Source organism: Taudactylus pleione, unplaced genomic scaffold, assembly GCF_031769625.1.
Source record: "Taudactylus pleione unplaced genomic scaffold, aTauple2 ptg000202l, whole genome shotgun sequence".
In the NCBI taxonomy this organism is placed as follows: domain Eukaryota; kingdom Metazoa; phylum Chordata; class Amphibia; order Anura; family Myobatrachidae; genus Taudactylus; species Taudactylus pleione.
The window spans coordinates 10,721,350-10,749,239 of NW_028284604.1; the positions used below are offsets into that span (position 1 = coordinate 10,721,350).

At 46.0% G+C, this 27,890-nt stretch overlaps 1 long non-coding RNA gene across 5 annotated transcripts in view; it reads right to left on the bottom strand.

Moving 5' to 3' along the window:
• Nucleotides 1-27,890, bottom strand: part of LOC148518124 (uncharacterized) — a 134,394-nt gene that overhangs the window by 92,014 nt on the left and 14,490 nt on the right. For 4 of the 5 annotated variants that reach the window (XR_015879221.1, XR_015879218.1, XR_015879222.1 and 1 more), the window contains exon 3: nt 25,891-26,008. The exons of the other annotated variant lie outside the window; for it this stretch is intronic. This is a non-coding gene — a long non-coding RNA (uncharacterized LOC148518124). The remainder of the gene's footprint in view (nt 1-25,890; nt 26,009-27,890) is intronic. 5 annotated transcript variants of the gene reach the window in all.

Genomic DNA, 27,890 nt, shown 5'->3' on the forward strand with positions numbered 1-27,890 from the left:
ACACTGATCTGTGCAGTGTTTCTGCACAACATGCTGCTGATGAGGGAATCAATTTTAAATTTCTATTTTATCCCAAGTTTGCTCCATTTACGATCGTGTTTGCGGACATGATTCTTGGTAAATTGCTGTGTTGTATTACTGTCTATGGAAAGTACTTGAGAGTTGGTTTGATGGTGTATTGACTTCTACTTGCGTGTTAAGCTGTGTTTTGCAGATAGATAAGTGGTTTTAAACCCATGTTTGTTTTTAGTAAATCTCTGTGTCTCAAAATCAGGGGAATATTTACTTGGACAGACACGATTCTTAGTAAATATTCCCATAGCTCTTCACTTGATCCTATTTTACCCTGTGCACCTGCAGTGATAGCATAGGGGCAGGATATTGGAGGTCAGTGGAATAAAGGGGCTAGTTCAGCAGTGCACTGATGATCGCAGATCGCAGAAGCATTTAAGGGGTGGGGGTGACTGGTGTTCCCAGAGACGGAGGCATGTCTGCACCATTTTCCAGGAGTGACAAGGCCAGGGACTGCATCGACTGATGCAGTGTCCTGGCCTCGTAAGCTGGCCAGCCTGAGCATGGTTGCGAAGGTGATCCCAGCCTGTTACCCACATCGCAGTGCTGGGATCGCAAATGCAGCAGGGGGTGTTATACAACTCCTACTGCATTTGCATAATAGCAAGGACGAAATTACAAAGCTGCCTGTAGCTTTGCAATTACAATCCTTGCTGAATCATCCTCAAAGTCTGCAGTTCCAGCTCATGGATGCGCCAACTACAACAGAAGATAACGCCTACATTCTGTATCATAGAATATGACTGTCATTTTTACACAAAATTTATTCTACCAATGTATGCATTTTTACAATTAGTGGTTTGGCTTAATGGTTTGCTACTGTTTCCAATAAACCTTTTCTTCACACAACAGTTTGTACTTCCAATATCTGTATATAAAGCAGGGGGTGGGGAACCTTTTTTCTGCCGATGGTCATTTTGATATATATAACATTATTTGCGGGCCCAGTGTGATGTCACATGGGGGCAAGGCCACAATCGTCGATTATTACAGCAAATACCCAGGAGCATCCTGAGGATGCTCCGGGAAGCTGTAAGGGCAGCGGTGTGACCATCTGGAGCATATAAGGACGCTCCAGGCGGCACTGCTGCATAGATTCTGGCTGCAGGGTGCCACTCTATGAACCCTGCTAGCCAGATGAGGCTAGCAGAAAAAGCTCAGAGGGCCAGATCAAATGATTCCGGGGGCCTTATTTGGCCCCTGGGCCTGAGGTTCCCTATCCCTAATATAAAGCATTGAGGGCCACAAGTAAGTTTTCTACATAGTTATCCCATGCATAACATGCTGGTCTGTTGGATGTCAACTGAATAGACATGCAGGAAACTTTACTCGCAAACTGCAGCAATAAATTAAATGAAATGCATACATCTAACTGTGTTTATAAAGGGAGTAAATAGAACTGGCTATACATAGAACAATGGTCAACCAACACATGGCGGCTGTAAAATATCTCACATTAGCACACATAACGTCCTCTAAGTTTACTTGGCTTCTGTAGTTGTAACCCTAACAGCCGTCAGCTGTCATGTGATCGACATACCAAACATCTAGGGTATCCAGCAGGGTGCTATCTGCACGGATCAGGTGACCGCCAGAGATGAAAGACACTAATCTGCTTTTTATGTGTCTTTTCCTGGGAAGACAAATCTCTATTAACACTGATGGGTGAAAATAAGAATAAGTGGATTAGAGTGTTTTTTACACCTTGTTAGTGCTCTGAAACAAATGACCACAGTCAGTGATATTCCGATAACAGTTTAGGTCTTAGGATGTTATTGTACAAGAAAATTATACCAAGACACTATAAAACAAATGGCCCAGCTAAGCCTGAACTATGTGTGTTTCTGCTGTAGACGTTTCAATAATTTCACAAATTTTTGCTATATTTTACTAACCTAAGTACCAATTATTGTAATAAAATAGCCCTATACCTACCAATGGCTACTGGTAACAGGCTGATATGCAGTCAAGCTTCTTGATAACTGCCATGGATGGGATGCGGACAATTTCCTGACCGCGGGGAAAACAGCAGTCAGAATGCCAGTGCCGGAATCCCCGCACCTGTCATAATCCCGGCGCTGGCATCCCGACGGTAAGTAGAGGAGTTAGGGGGAGGGTTAGCATTGGGGTTAGGCACTAGAGGGGGGGTTAGGGACTAGAGGGAGGGTTAGGGTTGGGCACTAAGGGGGGAGGGTAATGTTAGGGTGTGGGGAGTGGGAGGTTAGGATTAGGCACTAGGGGGAGGTTAGGTTCAGGCACCGGGGAGGGAGGGTTAGGGTAGGGAGAGGGGGAGGGTTAGGATACCTACCGACAGGTGTCGGTATCCTAACCCTGTCGGAATGCCGGCGTCGGGATTCTGACCACTGGGATCCCGAGCACTGGCATCCTGTACCCATCCCCCATGGGCAACCAGAGGGAAGTTCAACCTTCCAATACTGCATCACCCATGCTGCATCATCCTGGACGCATTCAAGCCACTTGTAGGATTATTGCTAGTCTTATGGGCAGTTTTACACCCACATCTCCACTATCCTCCAACTTAGCTCACTGTGGGGGATATGTATCAAAAAATGCGAAAAGATCCTGTTTCTTTTTGCCAGACATCGAGTATTTATCGCCACCTTTTCATTTTTTTTATTGTCATATGTATCATGTATTTTTGCCAAAAATGGAAATGTGATAAACCCCCTGAATTGTGATCGTTTTTGCATTTAAGTTTTCGAAATTAGATAATGGGAAAACAACTGCATAAATAATTTTTTCATTTTCTGATAATAAAAATAACAACCATGCATGCTCTGTTTCAGTTTTGGAAATGCGAAGTGAATGGTAGGTGGCGTTCTGCGTTAGTGACGTGCGGAATTCTCAAAATAAAGGAATCCCTTGATACTAGATTTCCCCTCCCCTTTAGTTTCTCCTGATTTTCCCTACAAAAACTTCTACATTTCTTCTATGGGTCATTATATAAAATTGACATAGCTTATTTCAACATCAGTGGTGCTGGAATACAATTAACACCAGCCAAAGTATGTTGAAAAAAAAACACAATAATTTTCGTTCAAAAAATTGATAAAATTATGATACATAAGGCTCTCATTGATTTCAATTACAACAAAAATAACGATATAATAAAAAAATTAAAACCATACTTTGATGAAAAAAAAATATGCGAAAAACATTGATACATTTCCTCGACTCTTATCACTAGCGAAATACTCGAAAACCATTGTTATCACTTTTTTTAATGCAAAAACTGTTGATACATATCCCCCTGTGATTGATGTGGCAGTGCTGGTAACCACCATATTCATGTGTGCTGCTGCAGACATGAATACATTTCCAGTATACTGATCACATGACAACCAGCAGGAAGCTTGCAGTTAGACAGTTAATAGGAAGATATAAGTGTCCAGGCACTCAGTGGACCTCTGCTGTGCCCAAACAGAAAAATAGCTTCATAATCCATACACATGCTTAGAAGAGCAGATCTGGTTCCTCAACAGTGGATGGCCAGTATCACAGGACTCTATAGTAGCTGCATGGACTGCCCTGGCAGTTATTATGCCACTGTTGGCATTTCTATGAGAAGATTACTGGGAATACCATAGTAACATTAGACAGTTGTGGAACAAGTCTGGTTTAGCCCTCTATTACCTTCCCTTTACCTTCCCTTTTATATTCATTTTCAATATCTCCCTTGTTTCTCAAATTTTTTCACTTTTCAGCTTTTGCAAATAATTCCCACTGCTTTTAGCTTCTCGTTGTAGACTAAATATCACTCACCACTGGTGACACTGGTTACAAACTTCATTGGTGCCTTTATTGTTGAATGTATTAGGAAGCCTATTGCAGGGCTACCAGGTGGTATTAAGACCTTAGACTAAACCATAGTATAAGGAACAGATTTGCATGCCTTGAACAAAACAGATACAATATAGTTTATAACACTGAAACCATTCTGTTAATTAACATTATTGTATAAAATAAGGAGGTAGTTGTACTGACACTATTGGATGTACCCATGTTTTAGCCAATATACTGTATATATTTCAAAGAAAAAATATATTCATATAAGATACCTTTGTATATAGTCTCTGATATTGAGAAAACTTCTTCCTCCATACACTTTTTAAAAAAGTTCTTCACAATGTAATATCCTCATACAAAAGGAAAAATGATAGAACCCTCCCTATATGTCTGTGCTCACTTGACCAATGATACTCTCATCTGTGTAACTCTCTTGTGATAGGCAATACACAGGTAACAGTGCAAACAAACATTACAAATGTACAGTAACTTTAATCTGAAATAACAATGGAAATATACAAACCATGAAACTGACAAAGTATGTCAGTATAGGGCAATAGCTGGGAGACTCACTGGGGTTTATTTACTAAAGGTTGATGTTGATTTTAATTGATTTTGATCAATTTAAAATCAACAAAAATTGATCAACATGGATGTTGTGTTTCTGGGGCTAAATCACACATTTACTAATACTTTAAAAAACGAAATAAAAAATTGTCTAGTAGTAAATGTATGATTTAGCCCCAGAAACACAACATCCATATTGATAAATTTTTATTGATTTTAAATCAATTAAAATTGACCTTTAGTATAATATACCCCACTATATCCAGACAGGCATGGGATTGTAAGCCACAGGGAGTGGAAGGTAGTTCAGCAGTCAATGAAGCTGTACCCAATGAAGGACAAGCACACATAGTCAGGGTCACTGAAGGGGACTAGGAAACATAGAGCTCTGAAAGCAAGGATAGTGCAGGGATGTACATGAGGAAAAAGGGCCCTACCTGTGAGAGCTTGCATGCTAAGGGTATGGGTGAAGTGGAGAATAAACTGGGGAGTAGAGAAGTCCAGGGGAATGGAGAAAAGTGGAGATTTAAGAGGGGTGGTTTGCTTTAGTGAAAAGATATGGTTTGACTGAACGTTTGAAGATGGGAGACAGGTAAACAGTCTTACATGGAGTGGAGCTCCATAGGAGGGGGCAGATCACAAGAAGACTTGGAGGTGGGTAGAGGCGGCAGTCAGAGGAAGAGTGGAGTTGGCAGGCAGTTGTGTGACAAAAGAGGTCAGAGATGTTGGAGGCGCAGAGTGAGGGTAAGGAATCTGAACTGGATTCTAAGGGGCATGGGGAACCATAGAAGCAGGTTGCAGAGGGATAAGGCAGACACTGAGCATTTACAGACGACCATTCCATGTCACTTTTAAAGAAACCTATGAGAAAGAGCTGTAATTAAACTTGTCAACCTATGTTGAATACATACTGTTTGGGAAATTTCATAGAATGGCCCAGCAGCATTCATGATGGATTGAAGTGGGGAAAGGCGAGTGAGGGGGAGACCAGAGAGGAGGAGGTTACAATAGTTGAGTTGGCATCAGGGGTGAGAAAGGGCCGGATCTAAGAGATGTTGTGGTGGTGGTGTTGCAGCTGGATAATTGGCTGAGACAGAATCAGTTTTAAAATTAGATCGGAGCGACGCCATCTTGCGAATGTCGACAAGACTCCATTTTAGAAATAGGTCACAGCTCCATTTTGTCAAAACCACATAGTACACAAAACACAACGCAAAATCGCTAATAAGTAGCACGGCCAGCTTTTTAACAATCTTCCCCAAACACATACCGACGGTGTCTGACATACATAAAAATTACTTTCCAACACATTAAAATCATCACAGACTTAAATATGAACAGCACTAAAAAGTAGCAAATTAGTGGTGTTTTCCCTGCATTCACATTAACACATACACGCGATGTTAAACAGTGCACAACGCAAAATAGCTAATTATTAGCACGTTCAGCTTTTTAACAATCCCTACACAACCCATACACTCAGAGATACCTTTCCAGCTTAGTGTTGCTCACTAAGTATCCCACAGACCCCCAGACGCACAATGCTATTTAGTGTTGTTCTCCTTGCATACATACACTTAAAGCAATAGTTCCGTAGCGCAAAAGGGTTATTATTACATTATTCATTCACAATGCCAGCGTGTAAAGAAATGACTGTTTTCGACAACTAAGGTTTAGTACATGATAAGTAAACCGTGTTTAGTGTCATACTGATCTACTCTGTCTCAACAGCTTTCCGGTATCATCGGTGAGAAGATCGCAACATGCATTCTCAATTTATGGACTGTAGAGAGTTATAACACTAAAATGTACTGTGTAATGTTAGCAGCTTAGATTTGCATGTGGCGGGAAAAAGGATACAAAGGGAGGTAGGAGACCGTTTGTATCCATTTGAAATTGTCCAATAAATGATCCTGTAACCAAGACATCTTTAAGAAGAACCAATGGAATCACGCCAAACTTATCTATTGTGTTCCCAATCCCTGCAATGGTATAAATGTGCGTACAGATTTCAATCTGGAGTCTTCTTGCTGATGCTTTTGACGGAGGTTTCTTGCTGATGCTGGTAACTGATTCCAGGGCGCGTGCGTATGTATAACTGTACCTTGGGTCTGTATAATTTCTTTGCGCTAAATTGTCTTTAGATCACAGCGTGCAACCTACTGTTTTTATGTGGAATAATATACTTTGTACATTGGAAACACATTTCAATGTCTGAAGGCATTTATTTTACTGTATGACTCCATACACAAATAGCGTCAACCTAGAAGGTATAGGCAGGAGCGTATAAAGGTTTAGAAGGGTATAGGCAGGATTGTTCAGAGGTTTAATTACGTTATAACAGTGGAAGCGGCACAAGTGATATATATGTTGAATGTGCACCAACGCTTCCCATCCAACCTGATGGAGCTTGAGAGGTGCTGCAAAGAGGAATGGGCGAAACTGCCCAAAGATAGGTGTGCCAAGCTTGTGGCATCAAATTCAAAAAGACTTGAGGCTGTAATTGCTGCCAAAGGTGCATCAACAGAGTATTGAGCAAAGGCTGTGAATACTTATGTACATGTGATTTCTTATTTATTTATTTTTTTATTAAATTTGCAAAATTCTCAAAAAAAGTTTAACACGTTGTCATTACGGGGTATTGTGTGTAGAATTTTGAGGACAAAAATTAATTTATTCCATTTTGGAAGTGAAGCGCTGTGAATACTTTACGGATGCACTGTATGTGCATATATACAGTACACAGTAAAAATAAATATATTATATATCACTTGCAGTCGCATGTTAAAAGAAAGATACCAATCCCCATAATTAATTTTGCACTGTAGCATGCAGACCACAATTAACTGTCTGATTACATATTTTGTACCAGTAATATGTGAACTAATTTCAACAGTTTTATTAGAAATACATTTACAGGTAGTACGAACGTTATCATTTCAATTGAAACAACCTAAGGCTGGGTACACACTGAGATGATGTTGTAATGATTTGGCAGATTTGACGCGTGTATGGATTCCTGCCAAAGCCGCACTAGGTGTCACCAAGGTAAGTGACGCGCTGCATCAAACATCTGTTATTGACCAAAATTGCTGTCTGACTTATTGCAGCTTAATTCACTAAACTACTATCTACAGACTAGAATCTGTGTGAAAGCATGAATTTATTTTAATTCTTAGGTATATGGTTTGCTGGTTACCCAGGGTTACTTTTGTAAGCCTTTGTTGTTGTCATCCATAGAAGGGGGCATGGTATGGGGTTTACTTTCAATTACTGAACACACAAAAGTTTCATCTCTCAGGCTGCTAGCCATTCAGCCTGCTAGTGCACATTATTGTAAGTGCACATAAGATCAGTATTGTACACCAATGTTAAACCAACAGAAAATAGAAGGACGCTATTCTACTGCCATCTCTGCTTCAGAAGGACAACTTTGATCCAACTTTGATCCAACAATTGTGAGTTTGATGGTTCTCCTATAAAAACACCTGCTGTCTGCAAAACCTGGACATTGACCTTCCTGGAGGAACTTTTTGGATGACAAAAGAATTATTTCCTTGGTGAAGAAAAACCCCTTCACAACAGTTGGCCAAATCAAGAACACTCTCCAGGAGGTAGATGTATATGTGTCAAAGTCAACAATCAAGAAAATACTTCACAAGAGTGAATATAGAGGGATCACCACAAAATGCAAACCATTGGTGAACCACAAAAACAGGAAGACCAGATTACAGTTTGCCAAACAACATCTAAAAAAGCCATTACAGTTCTGGAACAACATCCTATTGACAGATGAGACAAAGATCAACTTGTACCAGAGTGATGGGAAGAGAAGAGAAGGAAAGGAACTGCTCATGATAGAAAACATACCACCTCATCAGTGAAGCATGGTGGTGGTAGTGTCATGGCGTGGGCATGTATGGCTGCCAATGGAACTGGTTCCCTTGTATTTATTGATGATGTGACTGCTGACAAAAGCAGCAGAATGAATTCTGACGTGTTTCAGGCAATATTATATGCTCATATTCAGTCAAATGCTTCAGAACTCATTGGATAGCGCTTCACAGTGCAGATGGACAATGACCCGAAGCATACTGCAAAAGCAACCAAAGAGTTTTTTAAGGCGAAAAAGTGCAATGTTATGCAATGGCCAAGTCAATCCCCTGACCTGAATCCGATTGAGCATGCATTTCACTTGATGAAGACAAAACTGAAGGGAAAATGCCCCAGGAACAAGCAGGAACTGAAGACATTTGCAGTAGAGGCCTGGCAGAGCATCACCAGGGATGAAACCCAGCGTCTGGTGATGTCTATGCGTTCCAGACTTCAGGCTGTAATTGCCTGCAAAAGATTTGCAACAAAGTATTAAAAAGTGAAAGTTAGATTTAGGATTGTTTAGTTTGTCCCATTACTTTTGGCCCCTTAAAAAGTGGGAGGCACATATAGAAACCGTTGTAATTCCAACACCGTTCACCTGATTTGGATGTAATTACCCTCAAATTAAATCTGAAAGTCTGCAGTTAAATCACATCTTGTATGTTTCATTTCAAAGCCATTGTGGTGGTGAATAGAGGACAAAATATGAAAATTCTGTCAATGTCCCAATATTTATGGACCTGACTGTATATATTAGGGGTGAGCGGGTTCGGATTTCTGAAATCCGAACCCCCCCGAGCCCCCCGATTCAAGACCGATCCGAGTCAAGCTCGACTTTTCCCGCCTGACTCGGATCTGAAATCGAGGCAAAACGTCATCATCCCGCCTTCCGGGTCTCGCGGGTTTTATATCCTATATAAGGTACCTGCGTCGGCGCCATTTTCTCACTCGGCTGTGGGCAGTGAAGAGGGAGGGTGGGAGTTAGGGCTGGCTGGGCTGTGTAGTGTAGTGTAGTGCAGTGTAGTGTTGTGCTGTGCTGTGCTGCTGTTGTCCATAGGGGCTGTGTCCACTCCTTCAAAGTCCATAGGGGCGGGCTGGACTGTGTTGTGCAGTCAGTTGTCCATAGGGGCTGTGTCCACTCCAAAGTCCTGTGCAGTGTCCCTGTCCTAAAGGGGTGCTGTAGTGTTGTCCAGGGGGTGCTCTGTCCATCAGGGGTGCTCCCCCCAAGTGCAAAAAAAAAAATTTTTTTTCTGTGTTTGTGAATTGTGTGCACTGTGGCTGCACGTGCATCAACAAAGGAGCAGCGCCAAGCGTGCGCCTGTGTCCCATAAGTAAAAGGCCGGCTGGCTTGTCCGTTAAAGGGTGCTGTAACCCCCAAAGGGCACTCCAAACAAAATAAAAAAAAATTTTTTTGTGTGTTTGTGAATTGTGTGCGCAGTAGCCGCACGTGCATCAACAAAGTAGTGCCAAGCGTGCACCTGTGTCATAAGTAAAGGGCCGGCTGGCTTGACCGCTAAAGGGTGCTGTAACCCCCAAAGGGCGCTCCAAACAAAATAAAAAAATATATTTTTTTGTGTTTGTGAATTGTGTGCGCAATAGCCGCACGTGCATCAACAAAGTGGTGCCAAGAGTGCGCCTTTGTCCCATAAATAAAGGGCCGGCTAGATTGACCGCTAAAGGGTGCTGTAACCCCCAAAGGGCACTCCAAACAAAATAAAAATAAATATTTTTTTGTGTTTGTGAATTGTGTGCTCAGTAGCCGCACGTGCATCAACAAAGTAGTGCCAAGCGTGCGCCTGTGTCCCATAAATAAAGAGCCGGCTGGACTGACCACTAAAGGGTGCTGTAACCCCCAAAGGGCACTCCAAACAAAATAAAAACATATTTTCTGTGTTTGTGAATTGTGTGGACTGTAGCTGCACGTGCATCAACAAAGGAGCAGCGCCAAGCGTGCGCCTGTGTCCCATAAGTAAAGGGCCGGCTGGCTCATTTCTTAAAGGGTGGTGTAACCCACAAAGTGCACTAGTCTCCAACAAAAATAAAAAATTATTTTCTGTGAATGTGTGCACCTTAGCCGCACGTATATATCAATATAACATAAATGGAGGACCAAACTTTCTCCGATAAAAATAAAATAGGGAAAGATCAAGAACCACTTCCTCCTAGTGCTGAAGTTGCTGCCACTAGTCATGACATAGACGATAACATTCCATCAACGTCGTCTGCCAAGGCCGATGCCCAATGTGATAGTAGAGGGCACATACAATCCCAAATGGCAAAGTTCAGGAAAATGACCTTGAAAAAGACATTTAAATCAGCTGAAGAGAAACGTAAACTTGCCAATATGCCATTTACGACACGAAGTGGCAAGGAACGGCTAAGGTCGATCCCTAGTATGTTCATGACTAGTGGTTCAGCTTCACATGACGATGGAAGCCCTCCTCCCACTAAAAAAATCAAAAGAGTTAAGCTGGCAAAAGCACAGCGAAGAACTGTGCTTTCTAAGAAGATATCACAAATCCCCAAGGAGAGTCCAAGTGTGGTGGTGGTTGCGATGCCTGACCTTCCCAGCACTGGACGGGAAGAGGTGGCTCTTTCCACCATTTGCACGCCCCCTGCAAGTGCTGAAAGGAGCACCCACAGTCCACTTGCTGATATGCAAATTGAAGATGTCACTGTTGAAGTACAACAGGATGAGGATACTGGTGTAGCTGGCGCTGAGGAGGAAGTTGGCGAGGAGGATTCTGATGGTGATGTGGTTTGTTTAAATCAGGCTCCGGGGGAGACAGTTGTTGTCCGTGGGATGAAAAAGCCCATCACGGTCATGCCTGGGCAGAAGACCAAACATTCCACCTCTTTGGTCTGGCAATATTTCTATCCAAATCTGGACAACAACTGTCTTGCCATATGTACCATATGTAAAGGTGAAATAAGTAGGGGTAGGGACGTCAACCACCTAGGAACATCCTCCCTTATACGGCACCTGCAGCGCGTTCATAAAAAGTTACTGTCAAGTTCAGAAACTTTGGCTAAGACCGTAAGCAGTCCAGGGACACCTAAATCCCGTTGTCCTGTTGTATTCAAGTGCCTGCAAACCACACCGTCAACTCCCTCCTCGTCAATTTCCTCCTAAGTCAGGATCGGAAGTAGTCCTGCAGGCCATGTCACTGGCATGACTAACTCTCCTATCCGGGATTCCTCTGGAGGATCCTGCATTGCTACGCCTACTGCTGCCGCTGTTGCTGCTGCTGGGAGTCGTTCATCATCCCAGAGAGGAAGTAGGAACACCACTACTTTTACTAAACAATTGACCCTCCAACAGTCCTTAGCGAGGAGGATGAAGTACGACAGCAATCATCCTGAAGCAAAACGTATAACTGAGGCCTTGACTGCTATGTTGGTGTTAGACGTGCGTCCGGTATCCGCCATTAGTGCTGTGAGATTTAGACAATTGATGGAGGTAGCATGTCCCCGGTTCCAAATCCCGTCTAGATTCCACTTCACTAGGCAGGCGATACCGAGACTGTACAGAAACGTCAGAAAGTGTCCTCAGTGTCCTGAAAAATGCCGTTGTACACAATGTCCACTTAACCACGGACATGTGGACAAGTGGAACAGGGCAGACTAAGGACTATATGACTGTGACAGCCCACTGGGTAGATGTATCACCTTACGCAGCAACAGCAGCAGCGTCACCAGTAGCAGCATCTCAGAAACGCCAGCTCGTTACAAGGCAGGCTACGCTGTGTATCACCGGTTTCAGTAAGAGGCACACCGCCGACAACCTCTTAGAGAAACTGAGGGAAATCATCGCCCAGTGGCTTACCCCACTTAGACTCTCCTGGGGATTTGTGATATCTGACAACGCCACCAATATTGTGCGGGCATTACATCTGGGCAAATTCCAGCACGTCCCATGTTTTGCTCACACAATAAACTTGGTGGTGCAGAATTTTCTGAAAAGCGACAGGGGCGTGCAGGAGACGCTTTGGGTGGCCCGAAAAATTTCTGGGCACTTTTGCCATTCAGCGACTGCGTGCCGAAGACTGGAGCGCCAGCAAACACTCTTGAACCTGCCCCGCCATCACCTGAAGCAAGAGGTTGTGACGCGGTCTAACTCAACCCTCTATATGCTTCAGAGGATGGAGGAGCAGCAAAAGGCCATACAAGCCTACACATCCACCTATGACATAGGCAAAGGAGGGGGTATGCACCTGACTCAAGCGCAGTGGAGAATGATTTCCGTGTTGTGCAAGGTTCTCCAGCCCTTCGAACTTGCCACACCTGAAGTCAGTTCAGACACAGCCAGCTTGAGTCAGGTCATTCCCCTCATCAGGCTTTTGCAGAAGCAGCTGGAGAAAGTGAAGGAGGAGCTAAGACGGAGCGATTCCGCTCGGCATGTGGGCTTGTGGATGAAGCCCTTCATTCGCTTTGCCAGGATTCCAGGGTGGTCAATCTGTTGAAATCAGACCACTACATTTTGGCCACCGTGCTTGATCCTAGGTTTAAAGCCTATGTGGTGTCTCTCTTTCTGGCCGACACAAGCCTGCAGAGGTGCAAAGACCTGCTGGTGAACACACTGTCAGCTGAAGCGGAACGTGACACGTCAACGGCTCCTTCTTCATTTTCTCCCGCAACTGGGGCTGCCAGGAAAAAACTTAGGTATCCTAAGCAACCCGCTGGCGGTGATGCAGGGCAGGCAGGACCAAGTTTGGACATCTGGTCCGGACTGAAGGACCTGGCATCAATTTCTGACATGTCTACTGTCACTGCATATGATACTGGCACCATTGACAGAATGGTGGCGGATTACATCGGTGACAGCATCCAAGTAGGCATGTCAGTCAGTCCGTACCTGTACTGGCAGGAAAAAGAGGCAATTTGGAGGCCCCTGTACAAACTGGCTCTATTTTACCTGAGTTGCCCCCCCTCCAGTGTGTACTCCGAAAGAGTGTTTAGTGCAGCCGGGAACCTTGTCAGCGAAAGGCGTAGGAGGTTGCTTCCACAGAATGTGGAGAAGATGATGTTCATCAAAATGAATTATCAGCTCTTCCAGGGAGACCAGCCTCCAGAAGGTACAGAGGGACCTGTGGTGGTGGATTCAAGTGGGGACGAGTTAATACTTTGTGAGGATGAGGATGTTCACACTGAAGAGGGTGAGGAATCGGTGGATGAGGAGGATGAGGATGACATCTTGCCTCCGTAGAGCCAGTTTGTGCAGGGACACATTAATTGCCAGCTTGTTTTGTGGGGGCCCAAACGAACCAATCATTTCAGCCACAGTTGTGTGGCAGACCCTGGCGCTGAATTGATTGATTTGTTAAAGTGTGCATGTCCTGTTTATACAACATAAGGGTGGGTGGGAGGGCCCAAGGACAATTCCATCTTGCACTTCTTTTTTTTCTTTGCATTATGTACAGTTTGGGGCCTAGTTTTTCTAACTGCCATCCTGTCTGCCACTGCAGTGTCACTCCTAGATGGGTCACGTGTTTGTGCCGCCCACTCGTGTCGCTTAGCATAGTCATCCAACTACCTCGGTGCAACCTTTTGGACATAAAAACACTATTGTGAGGTGTGAGGTGTTCAGAAAAGACTGGAAATGAGTGGAAATTAAGGTTATTGAGGTTAATAATAGCATAGGAGCAGAAAAACCTACAAATTCTGTGATTTTAGCTGTTTTTATGCTTTTTAAAAAAAAAATACAGATCCAAAACACAAAACCCAGAACCCAAAACACGGAAGGGTGGTTTTGGCAAAACCAATCCAGATCCAAAACACGAAGAAAGATCCAGATCCAAAACCAAAACACCAAAAGTGGCCGGTGCACACCCCTAATATATATATATATATATATATATATATATATATATATATAAAAGATATATCTATACACAGCCAATTTGATATGTATAAATACTTTTACTTTAAAATTAACACAACCATATAAATTGCACATGAGCACATAATCAAACAAAGAAATTTACATCACAAGGAATCACAGTTGAAACATCTACTGAGCTGCAGAAATATGAATACAATGTTGCTATTTAAAATAAATATACCTGATTGCATTCAGTTCTAGCATGAAATTCCACATGTGCTTGTTAATTAGCACACTCTACGGATCCATATTAGAAGTAAGTTAAAATGTAGCCGTCTTTTTGTCAGTACTTGTATAGAAAGGTAAATCCTAATATCTGTGCTGGCATCCCAGCACAGATAACATGCTGTACTGCCCTCTCTCTTTCTAAACAGTCATATTTCAAGAACCTCATCTCCTCACAGTCCTCAAACCCCCATTGTCTCTTCACCACTTTCAACCTTCTTCTGCCCCCCCACCTGCTTGTCTACCCTCCACACTCTCTGCCAATGACTGTGCCGCCTGCTTCACATCTAAAATTGACTCTATGTCAGGACATTACATCTCACAGATCCTCAGCACCCTACCCCCACCTTTCCCAACATATCCCTCCCCATCTATCATTCCAATTCCGAGTTCTTTTTTTCCCTTGTATTTGGAGATGGTCCTCATTCGGAACTCCCCCTTCCACCTCCCCTCTTGATCCTATCCCCTCCTGTTCCTGGAGTCAGACTAAATACCCCTGGGTAGCTGGTCATTGGATCAGCTGAGTGACTGCAAGAGTACCATTGGAAGAGACTAATCAGGTGATATGGACCAACATGGTTGCGCCCATACCCGGCACCCTGGGAAGCAGGACACACACACGGAAGCCCTAGCAGACACCGGGGAGGATACTTAGCCACCACTCACCTCTATTCCCAGTGACTGAAGCCCTTAGCCTAAGGATGCCGGCGTGGAGGTGAGTAGTGGCCAAACCCAGGCCACATCCTGACACTCACATGCTAATGTGACATCTCCTTCCCAGATAATAAAAAGGTTGTCTATGTAATGGTCATAGAAAGCCAGATTTGCAGCAAAAGGAAACATCTATTAGCACCAGGTGTTGATTGTTAGTTTGATTTTCATTGTTTCATTGTTGATTGTTCTCTTATCAGTCAATAATTTAACTGGCACAACACACTCATCCTGTGTTTAATATGTCATGTTTATTCATACAGTATCCATAGAGATAATAGCGTATTTCTATGTTCAAGCTTATGTCTGAGTTCTCAGACAAAAATGTCGGTTGTTTGAATAGCTAGTAACTGATAGTAACAAACCATTAAAATACTAAGAATAAACATTCTAGCTGTCTGCTTGAAATGTAAGATAAATAAAAAATGAATAATGTAGGGCTATAGAAAGACATAAATCAAAAGTTAAAATGTAATTGAAATAACATTAAGATAATGCCAGAAATCAAATATTACAATAATAAAATATTGGCATTAATTAATTTTATGCATAATAAAGTATAAAAATAGTTTGTAAGGTAAATGTTCTAGAAATACCTTTTACTAGAAATATATTCCAATTATTTTTATCATTTTATAAAATTTTTTTGTCACTGGTATTGTATGAAAATGTAGCCTGAGATATTGTAGTTGTCACTCGGGTGTAGCAACTGCTCTGGATCTTAGAGGGTCTCTATTGTGATCACAATATGCTATGTGGTCTTAGAGCTGCTTATTTCTTTCCCTTTGCGATTGCGTATGTGTTACCTATTTAGCCATTACCGGCGGTAATGGACATAAGTTATTTTGGGCACAGGATGGTCCGCTTAGGGCACCTCAATGTGCACAACTATTCTCAGCTCTCGGGATGCACTTCAGCTAATACAAAATAGATCTAGATTTTCAGGAATGTGTGAACATCTGAAGAGGACCCTATGCAAAGAGAAAAAAATCACATCAAAGGGCCTACTTATCAAATAACATTATGGGTGTTTTCAGGGGGAACCCACAAATATTAAAGATCCCCCGAATGTATGAAGGAGGGATTGCAGCAGATGCAGTATCTCCAATATCTGCTGTGTTTCTCTCCATTTCTAAGCAGCCGCAGCCCCAATAAGTTTCTATGAAAGCTGCAAAATGGTCAGATTTACCAAGCATTCCAGAGCTTAGCCCTGATAGGATGACGCCATCTGTAGATGGCCTATGGGCTACAAACCCGCTAAATTTTGAGAGTAAATTCACATGAAGATCTTCATCTTCACTTTGCAAAGTTATAGAAGAAATATTTATCACATAAAAAATGCAGATTGTGATAAATATGGCTCCAAGAGTCCAACCTCTGACCACTTTACAATCACTCCTGTCATTTTATAAAAGTTTTTCTGCTAAAATATTGCTTTAGCCTTATTTTTAACAAATTAATCCTGAGAGAGATAGGACATTGGGACTGTCTAACACATGTGGCACTGTTGTGTTGTTACCTGAATTTGCACTTATTTTACATTGGTCAACTGGGCCTGATTATGAGTGGGGCAACCAGGGCCCCAAAACATTAAGAGACCAAAACAGCCCCTCCACTGCTCCCTACTTCACTCATCTGGTCATTCATATTCTATTGATGAGTGGCAAAGATTTTTCCCTCTGTACACAGCACACAGCACAGTTTCCACACAGCACACCTTCCCAGCTCACCCTTCACACATTGCACCTACCACACAGCACACACTCCACACAACACACCTTCCACACAGCCAAGGCTGCATCAGAAATTGTGGGGCCCGGTACTGACAAAATACACGGGGCCCCCTCACCTCCCGAGTATAGGGAAGAGTTGGGCGGTGCTGTGGATAATGTGGGTGGAGCTATTCCAGGGGTGATGCATCAGTTGGTGCGTAAAGCAGGGATGGCTAGACATGGTGGAGGAGGGGCATGGCACAGGGCAGGGAAGGCTGGACATTAATGGGGGGGCACAGGGCAGGGAAGGATGGACATTAATGGGGGGGCACAGGGCAGGGAAGACTGGACAAGGGGGGATACTGGGCTTGGAAGGTGGACTGGGGTGGCAAAGGGCAGGGAAGGCTGATTGGACTAGGGGGGCTAAGATCAGGGAAGGCTGGCTGGACTAGGGGAGGGGCAGAGAAGCAAAGCAGGCTGGCTGGCTGGACAAGGGGGGGGGGGCACAGGGAAGCAGTGGCAAACACAGGATTTCTAGAGAGGGGTTTCCAAATGCTTGATTTTAGAGTGAGTGTGGCCAGTCCTTGAAGAGGGCAGAATTAGTACTTATCCAGCTTTAATATGTGTCATACAAAGTATATTGTGTGTCATAATTCCAGCATATACAGGACCAGCGATCACAGTAAGCCATTAGATGCTGCAGTAGGGCCATCCTGTCTGAGCAGAATGTTTTTCTTCAGATGTGAGCATCATTCCACAGCATTGGAGTCCGGGAGTCTGAGGGAGCAGCAGAAGAACCTAGCACTGCCCTGGACATATATATGTACATATTGGTGTCCTTATGTACTGGATAGTGTATTATTTTACAGTATTAATAATTAACCCTATTGATGGTCTATAGCAGTGCACCCCTAACAGTGCATGTTTTCCACATGGCCTAGTTGGTGCACAGGTATATTTATTACTAGCTGACACATTTTAAAAGATCCACAGGTGCTGCTGATAATTTCATTTGTGATACTGAGAAGAACATGCAGCGCTAGTAACATTCTATTATATTACTATTTCTATTGTGGCCATGGTGTGTGCTAGGGAGGGGGGTTTCCAGGCAGACAGAAAACCCCCCTGCGTTTGCCTATGGGAAGTCTGGCTGGACTGGGGCGGGGAAGACAGGCTGGCTGGTTGGACTATGAGGGAGGGTGCAGTGAAGGCTGGCTGGACTAGGGGGGCGGCCCGGGCAGGAAAGGCAGGTTGGCTGGACTGGGAAAGGGGCATATGGGAAGGCTGGCAGACTGCCTGGACTAGGGGATGGGGGGCAGGCAGGGACGGCTGGTTGGACTGAGGTGGAAAGTGCAGGGAAGGCTGGCTGGACAGGCAGGGGACATTGCAGGTAAGGCTGGCTGGACATGCAGGGGACATTGCAGGGAAGGCTGGCTGGACAGGTAGGGGACATTGCAGTTAAGGCTGGCTGGACAGGCAGAGGGCATTGCAGGGAAGGCTGCCTGATAGGCAGGGGACATTGCAGAGAAGACTGGATGGACAGGCAGAGGACATTGCAGGTAAGGGTGGCTGGACATGCAGGGGACATTGCAGGGAAGGCTGACTGAACAGGCAGGGGACATTGCAGGGAAGGCTGGCTGGACAGGCAGAGGACATTACAGGGCAGGCTGGCTGGACAGGCAGGGGACATTGCAGGAAGGCTGGCTGGACAGACAGGAGACATTGCAGGGAAGGCTGGCTGGACAGGCAAGGGATATTGCAGGGAAGGCTGGCTGAACTAGAGGCGGGCCGGCACAGGGCAGGCTCAGCATACCTGCTTTCTTACTTTTCCTGATATAGAGGGGGCCCGGGGGGAAGCAGCAAGAAATGCATTGGGCAGCAGGCAGGCCAGGGAGAAAGAGAGCATCGGTACTGCGGCATGTGAACAATGGAGCTGGCCGCGAGCCATTCACAGCTCGTGGAATGGCAGCCAATCAGCAAAGGCCGCTCTTGATTGGCTGCCGTTCCATGAACTGTGATTGGCTCGCGGCCGGCTCCATTGTTCAAATGCTGCAGCGTCGATGTTCTTTCTCTCTGCCTGCTGCCCGGTGCATTCTCCACCGGCGCCGCTGCCACCTGGCCCACTCTCTCTCCAGGCCCGGGACTGGAGTCCTGGCAGTCCCCCCCTGATGGCGGCCATTCACATAGCACACCCTCTACACAGCATCGCTTCCACACAACACACCCTCCACACAGCACTCCCTCCATAAAGCACATCCTCCACACAACACACCTCTCCACACAGCACAACTTCAACATAGCAGCAGCACAACTTCTACACAACACAACCTCCAAACAGCACTCCCTCCACACAGCACACCTTCTATGCAGCACAACATCCACATACCACACCTTCCACACAGAACCAGCACACATTCTACACAAATCACCTTCCACACAGCACACTCTCCACACAGCACACCTTCCACACAGCACAAACTACACACAGCACACCCTCCATACAGCACCAGCACAACTTCCATACAACACTACCTAAAAACAGCACTCCCTTCACACAGCACCAGCACACCCTATACACAGCACACCCTCCACACAGTACCAGCACACCCTGAACACAGCACACCTTCCACACAACACATCCTCTACACAGAACCCCCACACACAGCACACTTTCCACACAGCACACCCTTCACACGGCACATCTTTCACACAGCATGCCCTCCACGCAGCACACTCTCCACACATAACACCTTCCATCCAGCACACTCTGGACACAGAACACCTTCCACACAGCACCCCTCCCACACAGCACACCCTCCACACAGCACACTTTCCATACAGCACACTCTCCACACAGAACACCCTTCACACAGAACACCTTCCACACATAGCACCCTCCACACAACATACCTTTCTGACAGCTTGCCCTCTGCACTGCACGCCCTCCACGCAGAACACTCTCCACACAGCACAACCTCCACACAACACACCCCTCCATATAACACATCCTTCACACAGCACAACTTCCACACAACACACCCTCCACACAGCACCAGAACAACTTCCACACAAAACAACCTCTAAATGGCACTCCTTCCACACAGAACATCAAATACACAGAACACCCTCAACACAACACACCCCACCACACAGCATGTCCTCCACATAGCATGCCCTCCAAACAGCACATCCTCCACACAACACACCCTCCACATTGAACCAGCACAACCCCTACACAGAACACCTTCCACACAACACACCCTCCATACAGCACGCCCTCCGCACATCACACCTTCCACACAGAACACCTTAAACACAGCACATCCTCCACACAGCAGCCCCTCCACAACAAACCCTTCCACACAACACACCCCTTCACACAACACAGCACACATTCTACACAAGACACCCTCCACACAGCACACCCTCCAAACAGCACACTCTCCCCACAGTACACCTTCCATACAGCACACCCTCCACACAACATACCTTCCTGACAGCACACCTTCCTGACAACACATCTTTCACTATGCACACATTCTACACTGCATACCCTCCACACAAAACACCCCTCCACACAAAACACCCCTCCACACAATACACCCTCCACACAGCACACCTCTCCACACAGCACACCCTTCCACACAGCGCATCCGTCCATACAGCACATCTTCCACACAACATACCATCCTGACAGCACACCTTCCTGACAGCAAACCTTCCTGACAGCACACCTTCCACAATACATACCTTCCACACTGCACACCCTCCACACAGCACACCCTCCACACAGCACCAGCACAACTTCCACACAACACAACCTCCAAACAACACTCCCTCCACACAGCACCAGCACACCCTATACACAGTACACCCTCCACACAGCACCAGCACACCCTCCACACAGCACACCTTCCACACATTTCCTCCACACAGCACCCCCCCACAGCACACTCTCCACACAACACACCATTCACACAGCACCAGCACACCCTACACACAGCACATCCTTCACACAGCATGCCCTGCACACAGCACGCCCTTCACGTAGCACATGCTCCACACAGTACACCTTCCATACAGCACACCCTCTACACAGAACACCTTCCACACAGCATGCCCTCCACACAGCACATCCTCCACACAGAACACCCTCCACACAGCACCAGCACAACTTCCACACAACACAACCTCCAAACAACACTCCCTCCACACAGCACCAGCACACCCTATACACAGTACACCCTCCACACAGCACCAGCACACCCTCCACACAGCACACCTTCCACACATTTCCTCCACACAGCACCCCCCCACAGCACACTCTCCACACAACACACCATTCACACAGCACCAGCACACCCTACACACAGCACATCCTTCACACAGCATGCCCTGCACACAGCACGCCCTTCACGTAGCACATGCTCCACACAGTACACCTTCCATACAGCACACCCTCTACACAGAACACCTTTCACACAGCATGCCCTCCACACAGCACATCCTCCACACAGAACACCCTCCACACAGAACCAGCACACCCTCCACACAGAACACCTTCCACACAGCACACCCTCCACACAGCACACTTTCCATACAGTACTCCCTCCACACAGAACACCCTTCACACAGGACACCTTCCACACAGGACACCCTCCACACAACATACCTTCCTGACAGCTTGCACTCTGCACTGCACATCCTCCGTACAGAACACTAACCACGCAGCACAACTTCCACACAACAGACCCTCCACGCAGCACTAGCACAACTGCCACAAAAAGCAACCTCTAAATAGCACTCCTTCCACACAACACACCTTCCACACAGAACACCCTCAACACAACACACCCCTCCACGCAGCATGCCCTCTACACAGCACACCCTCCACACAGCACACCCTCCACATAGAACCAGCACAACCCCTACACAGAACACCTTCCACACAGCACACATTCCACACGGCACACCCTCCACACAGCATACCCTCTGCACATCACGCCCTCCACATAGAACACCTTAAACACAGCACATCCTCCACAGAGCAGCCCCTCCATACAACAAACCCCTCCACACGACAAACCCGTCCACACAACACACCCCTCCACACAACACAGGACACATTCTACACCGAACACCTTCCACAAAGAAACAGCACACCCTGCACACAGCACACCCTCCACAGAGCACACCTTCCACACAGAACACCCTCCACAGAGCACACCTTTCTGACAGCATGGCTTCCACACAGCACACCCTCCGCACTGCATGGCCTCCACACAGCACACAGTCCATACAACTCACCTTCACCTTCCACAGAACACACCCCTCCACACAGCACACCCACCACACTGCACCAGCAAAACTTCCACACAACACAACCTCAAAACAGCACTCCCTCCATACAGCACACCCTCCACACAGCACACCCTCCACACTGCACACCCACCACACTGCACCAGCACACCTTACACACAGCACACCTTTCACACAACACATCCTCTACACAGCACACTCTCCACACAGAACCAGCACACTCTCTACACAGAACCCCTTCCACACAACACACCCTCCACACAGCACACCTTCCACAAAGTACGCCCTCCACACAGCACACCCTCCACAGAGCATACTCTCTGCCCAGCATGCCCTCTGCCCAGCACGCCCTCTGCATAGCACACCCTCCAAACAACATACCTTCTTGACAGCACATCCTCCACAAAGCACGCCCTCTACACTGCACACTCTCCATAGAGCACACCCTCCGCACAACACACCTTCCACATATCACACCCCTCCACACAACACACCCACCACACAGCATGCCCTCCGCCCAGCATGCCCTATGCACAGCACATCCTCCACACAGAACCAGCACACCTTCTACACAGTACACTTTCCACACAGAACACCCTCCACACAGCAAACCCTCCACAGAGCAAACCCTCTACAGAGCAAACCCTCCACACAGTATGCCTTCCACACAGCACACCCTCCACACAACATACCTTCCTGAACAGCACGTTTTACACACAGCACTCCCTCCACACAGCACTCCCTCCACACAGCACACCCTCCACACAGCATGCTCTCTGCCCAGCATGCCCTTGCCCAGCACACCCTGTGCCCAGCATGCCCTCTGCCCAGCACACCCTCTGCCCAGCACACCCTCCACACAGCATACCTTCTTGATAGCACGTCCTCCACACAGCATGCCCTCTACACTGCACATTCTCCATAGAACACACCTTCCACTTATACCCCTCCACACAACACACCCACCACACAGCACACCCTCCGCCCAGCACACCCTACGCACTGCACATGCTCCAAAGAAAACACCTTCCACACAGCACACCTTCCACACAGAACACCCTCCACACAGAACACCTTCCACGCAGCAAACCCTCCACACAGCACACCTTCCACACAGAACACCCTACACACAGCAAACCCTCCACACAGCAAACCCTCCACACAGTATGCCTTCCACACAGCACACCCTCCACACAACATACCTTCCTGACAGCACACCTTCCACACAGCACACCTTCCACTCAGCACACCTTCCACACAACATACCTTCCTGACAGCACATTTTTCACACAGCACTACCTCTGCGCTGCACACCCTCCAAACAGAATAACCTCAACACAACACACTCTCCAACCAGCATGCCTTTCACACAGCACACCCTCCACACAGCTCGCCTTCCACACAGCATACTCTCCAATCAGCTCGCCTTTCACACAGCACACCCTCCACACAGCACGCCTTCCACACAGCATACTCTCCAATCAGCTCGCCTTTCACACAGCACACCCTCCACACAGCATGCCTTCCACACAGCATACTCTCCAATCAGCTTGCCTTTCACACAGCACACCCTCCATACAGCATGCCTTCCACACAGCACACCCTCCACACAACATACCTTCCAACCAGGAAATCTCTTAACACAGCAAACCCCACAACACAGAAAACCCCTTTACACAGCACACAGCTCCACAGGGTAACTCGGGGGGGCTGTGTCAATGACCAGGCTCAGCTACTGCCTGCAGTTGTGTGCCGTCTTTGAACTCGGGGTACAAGTAAGTGCGGCTATATGCCACAAACTATAGGGCCTCCGCACTCATAGATTTTGTTTGCAGCCCCTTAGGAAGAGCATAGTTTCACTATTACTTATCAACCAGCACTGAAGGCCAAAGAAGTGGAGGCACTGAGGGCCTGATTCAGAGCTGAACGCTCTGACCAGAGCGCTTGCTCTGAATCAGTGCCCTCCTCCCTGAAAATGGAGCGGCCTCCTGGCCGCTCGCATAGCTGTGGGTGACCACCCACAGCATATGCGAGAGGCCAAAAAGATGGCCGCGATGGTCAAGAGCCTATATCACTCCCACTGACATCACTAGTGATGTCATTGGGGCCGGACTCAGACGGTAGGCGTTCCCATCGGAACGCCTCCGTCTGGCAACCACGCGCCCGGCACGCCCACTAAAGGGGGCGTGCTGTCAGTCACCATCGACAGCACGCCCCCTTTAGTGCGAGACCCATAGCGATGGCTTGGCCGTCGTTATTCGGGTCTCGCGCATGCGCACGACGGAGCGCATGCGCATTGGGGGAACATCGACCAGCTTGCGAGCGTCCTGCGCTCGCGAGCGGGCTGAATGACTCCCTGAGTTCATGACACTGTCACTTCTACAAAGCATAACACCTACTACCTGCACTTGAGACTCTAATAGCCATTAAGTAGTCCATACGGGTGCTCTTCGCCAAGGTGTGATACCCATGTAAGTGATCCTTGTGTGGGGGTTGATTTTTGCACAGAGCAACTATTTTATGTTTTGCCAGATACAACAATGGCTCATACTGTCTGCCATAAAACTTTATAGCTTGTCATACATTAGTGTAAAAGTGTGTGTGTCTGTTTAGGCTTTCAGTATGTATATGTATATGTGTCAGTGTGTGTGTGCATATGTGTATGTGTATATGTGTGAGTGTGTATCTATGTCAGTGTGTGTGTATATGTGTCAGTGTATATGTGAATGTGTCAGTGTGTATCTATGTCAGGGTGTGTGTGTATATGTGTCAGTGTTTGTATGTGTCAGTGTGTGTGTGTATATTTTTCAGTGTGTGTGTATGTGTCAGTGTGTGTGTATATGTGCCAATGTGTATATGTGTCAGTGTGTATCTATGTCAGTGTGTGTGTATATGTGTCAGTGTGTATATGCATATGTGTCTGTGTGTGTATATCTGTCAGTGTGTGTGTATGTGTCATGTTGGCACGCCCCATTTTCAGTAACCATGCCCCTTCTGGTATGTGACCACGGCAATTTTTTTGCACATGCGCACGCACAATATGTTTTGCTATATGGTAGGCGGCACCAATCTTAAACTTGCTCTGGGATACACTATTGGGTTTAGGGGGAGCGTTGATGCTAAGCTGTGGGGGGTTAGGGTCAGGCTGTGGGCAGGAAGGGCTGGGGACGTGTTAGGGTACTTATCGGGATTCTGACTGTCGAGATGCTGCTGTCAGTATCCTGACCGCTGGCATCCTGTACCAACCCATATATATATATATATATATATATATATATATATATATATATATATATATATAGCTATATATTTGTGGTTAGTGTTGTGTTATGTATATGTATTTTAAGCTTGACAAAAGCGCAATAAAGCGCTGAAACGTAGCTTACTAAGCATGGCTGATGTGATTTCTTTCTTGCCACTGAGTGCAGCCAGGTGGAGTGTATAATCGGTTTTGTATGTCTATGCAGACTGTAGATGGCACCCGGTATTTGTATTGCATTGATCTCATGAGTGCCGGATTTTGGAGATATATATATATATATATATATATATATATCAACAATATATAGGCGGCACTCGGAGTCTAGTGAAGAAAGTACCCTCACCAGAGGGAATTTATTAGGTCGACGTTTCGAAGTGTAGTTCGCCCCTTCCTCAGGACAACAAAAGTGGCAAAACATAAAAAAGCAGTGTATAAATACATAATCAATAAACACTTACCCCTCTGTAAGGCCATGCACACCTGGGCTCCATCCAGCATCCACACTTCCGGTCGCGGCAGCTCCGCAAAAACCGGAAGTGACGTCACCTGGCCGAGTCCCGGTGCCATGGAAACCCTCTACACAATGTAAAAAAATAAAAATATAGTGCAAAAACTTAATGCAACATCGTGCATCAATATATAAAGTGCAATGTGCAGCAGCTTATTCTAACAAATGCAAACAATTAATAATATACAGACAATATCAGTGTACACAAATATTTAAAAATCGTGCTTCACACCAAGAGCCACATATAAATATATAAGTTATTGAAAAACTGTAACAATAAAAAACATACATGAATTTACGCAATGTCTGATATGATGAAACCCAGTTGTACAGAGGGGTAAGTGTTTATTGATTATGAATTTATACACTGTTCTTATGTTTTGCCACTTTTGTTGTCCTGAGGAAGGGGTGAACTACACCTCGAAACGTCAACCTAATAAATTCCCTCTGGTGACGGTACTTTCTTCACTAGACTAGGAGTGCCGCCTATATATTGTTGATAAAGTAAGCTGGGGATGCTGTCCTCCTTGGAGGGCACGGGAGCCAGCTAGGGCTATTTGCCCATTTACACAGAGTGTAGAGTGCCAGTGTACTGGGCCTGCTTGAGTTGGTGACACAGATGGGGGCCTGCTGGTGATAGGGACACACAAGGATGGAGACATAGAAGTGGGGCTGCTGGAGCTTGGGACAGAGAAGGAGGGCTGTCTGCAGGGCTGGAGTTGCAGAAACACAGGTGGGGGGGACTGCCCTGCATTTATTACACTTATAGCACAATCGGAGCAGCCAAGCAGCTCTGTCTCCCTTAGCTCCCTTCTTCCTCAGAAGTCGGTCAGGGCAGGCTACTGTGGGCGATACTGCAGGGGCATTAGTTTGAAGGTAAGCAGTTTGCTGGTGCTGCCCATGGCGATGTGAGATGAAAATTGAAGGAAGGGTTAAGGCGCACATCCACTAGCAGATGAGGTAACGACAGTACGATTATGACATAGTAATCAATTGTAACATCGTTCCCCATCCCCTGCAGTACCTACACTAAATGATTAGGCAGTGTCTCTGAAAAAACCTCACTTTCTGTTTAGACCCTGAACTAAACCCTCACACAATTTATTTTAGCCTCCCACAGCTGCAGGTACTAATCAGCCTGTTCTCAGGCTGAAACCAGAAAGGCCGAAGCGGCCTTGTGGATGGAGCCCTTCCTTCACTCTCACATCCACACTCCCAGGACCTATTATCCGGCTTTTACCAAAAGCCGACACTCTAATCTGTTTAGCAGAACAGACTTTTGCAGGGGTTTAAAACATATAGGCCAAAACCCTATCTACCATTAACCACTTTACCAGTGTTTCTCTCACATACACCCCCCCCCCCATTTGTTTCGACCTGTGTGGTGGAACAATTGCAGCCCCCAAACAAAACACACGAGACAAAGCATCTGCATTGCCAAGTTGGCTTCTTGGCCTGTGTTCTACTGAGAATTTAAAGTTTTGCAAAGCCAAGAACCACCTCGTTATTCTTCCATTGCTCTCTTTATTCTCATGCAACTATTTCAAAGGGGAAAGATCAGTGATCGACCTGAACTTCCTTCTCAGCTAGTAGTACCTGAGAGTTTGTAAGGCCCACTTTATTGCTAATGTGTCTTTCTCAAATGTAGCATAGTTTCTCTCATGTACATTTAACTTTCTGCTTAAGTAAATAATCGGATGTTCCTCGCCTTCTTTGTTATTCCTACATCCGATGCATCAGTTTGCACAACAAATTCCCTGTTAAAGTCAGTTGTCATCAGAACTGGTTGGGTACACAAAGCTACCTTTAACTGTTGAAAAGCTTCAGGCTCTATTTAACCATAACTTTCTGTTTGCTTTTGATAAGGTCTGTCAGTGGGACTGCAATCATGGCAAAATTGGGTAAATATCTCCTATAATATCCAGTGATTCCCTTGAATGCTCTCACCTG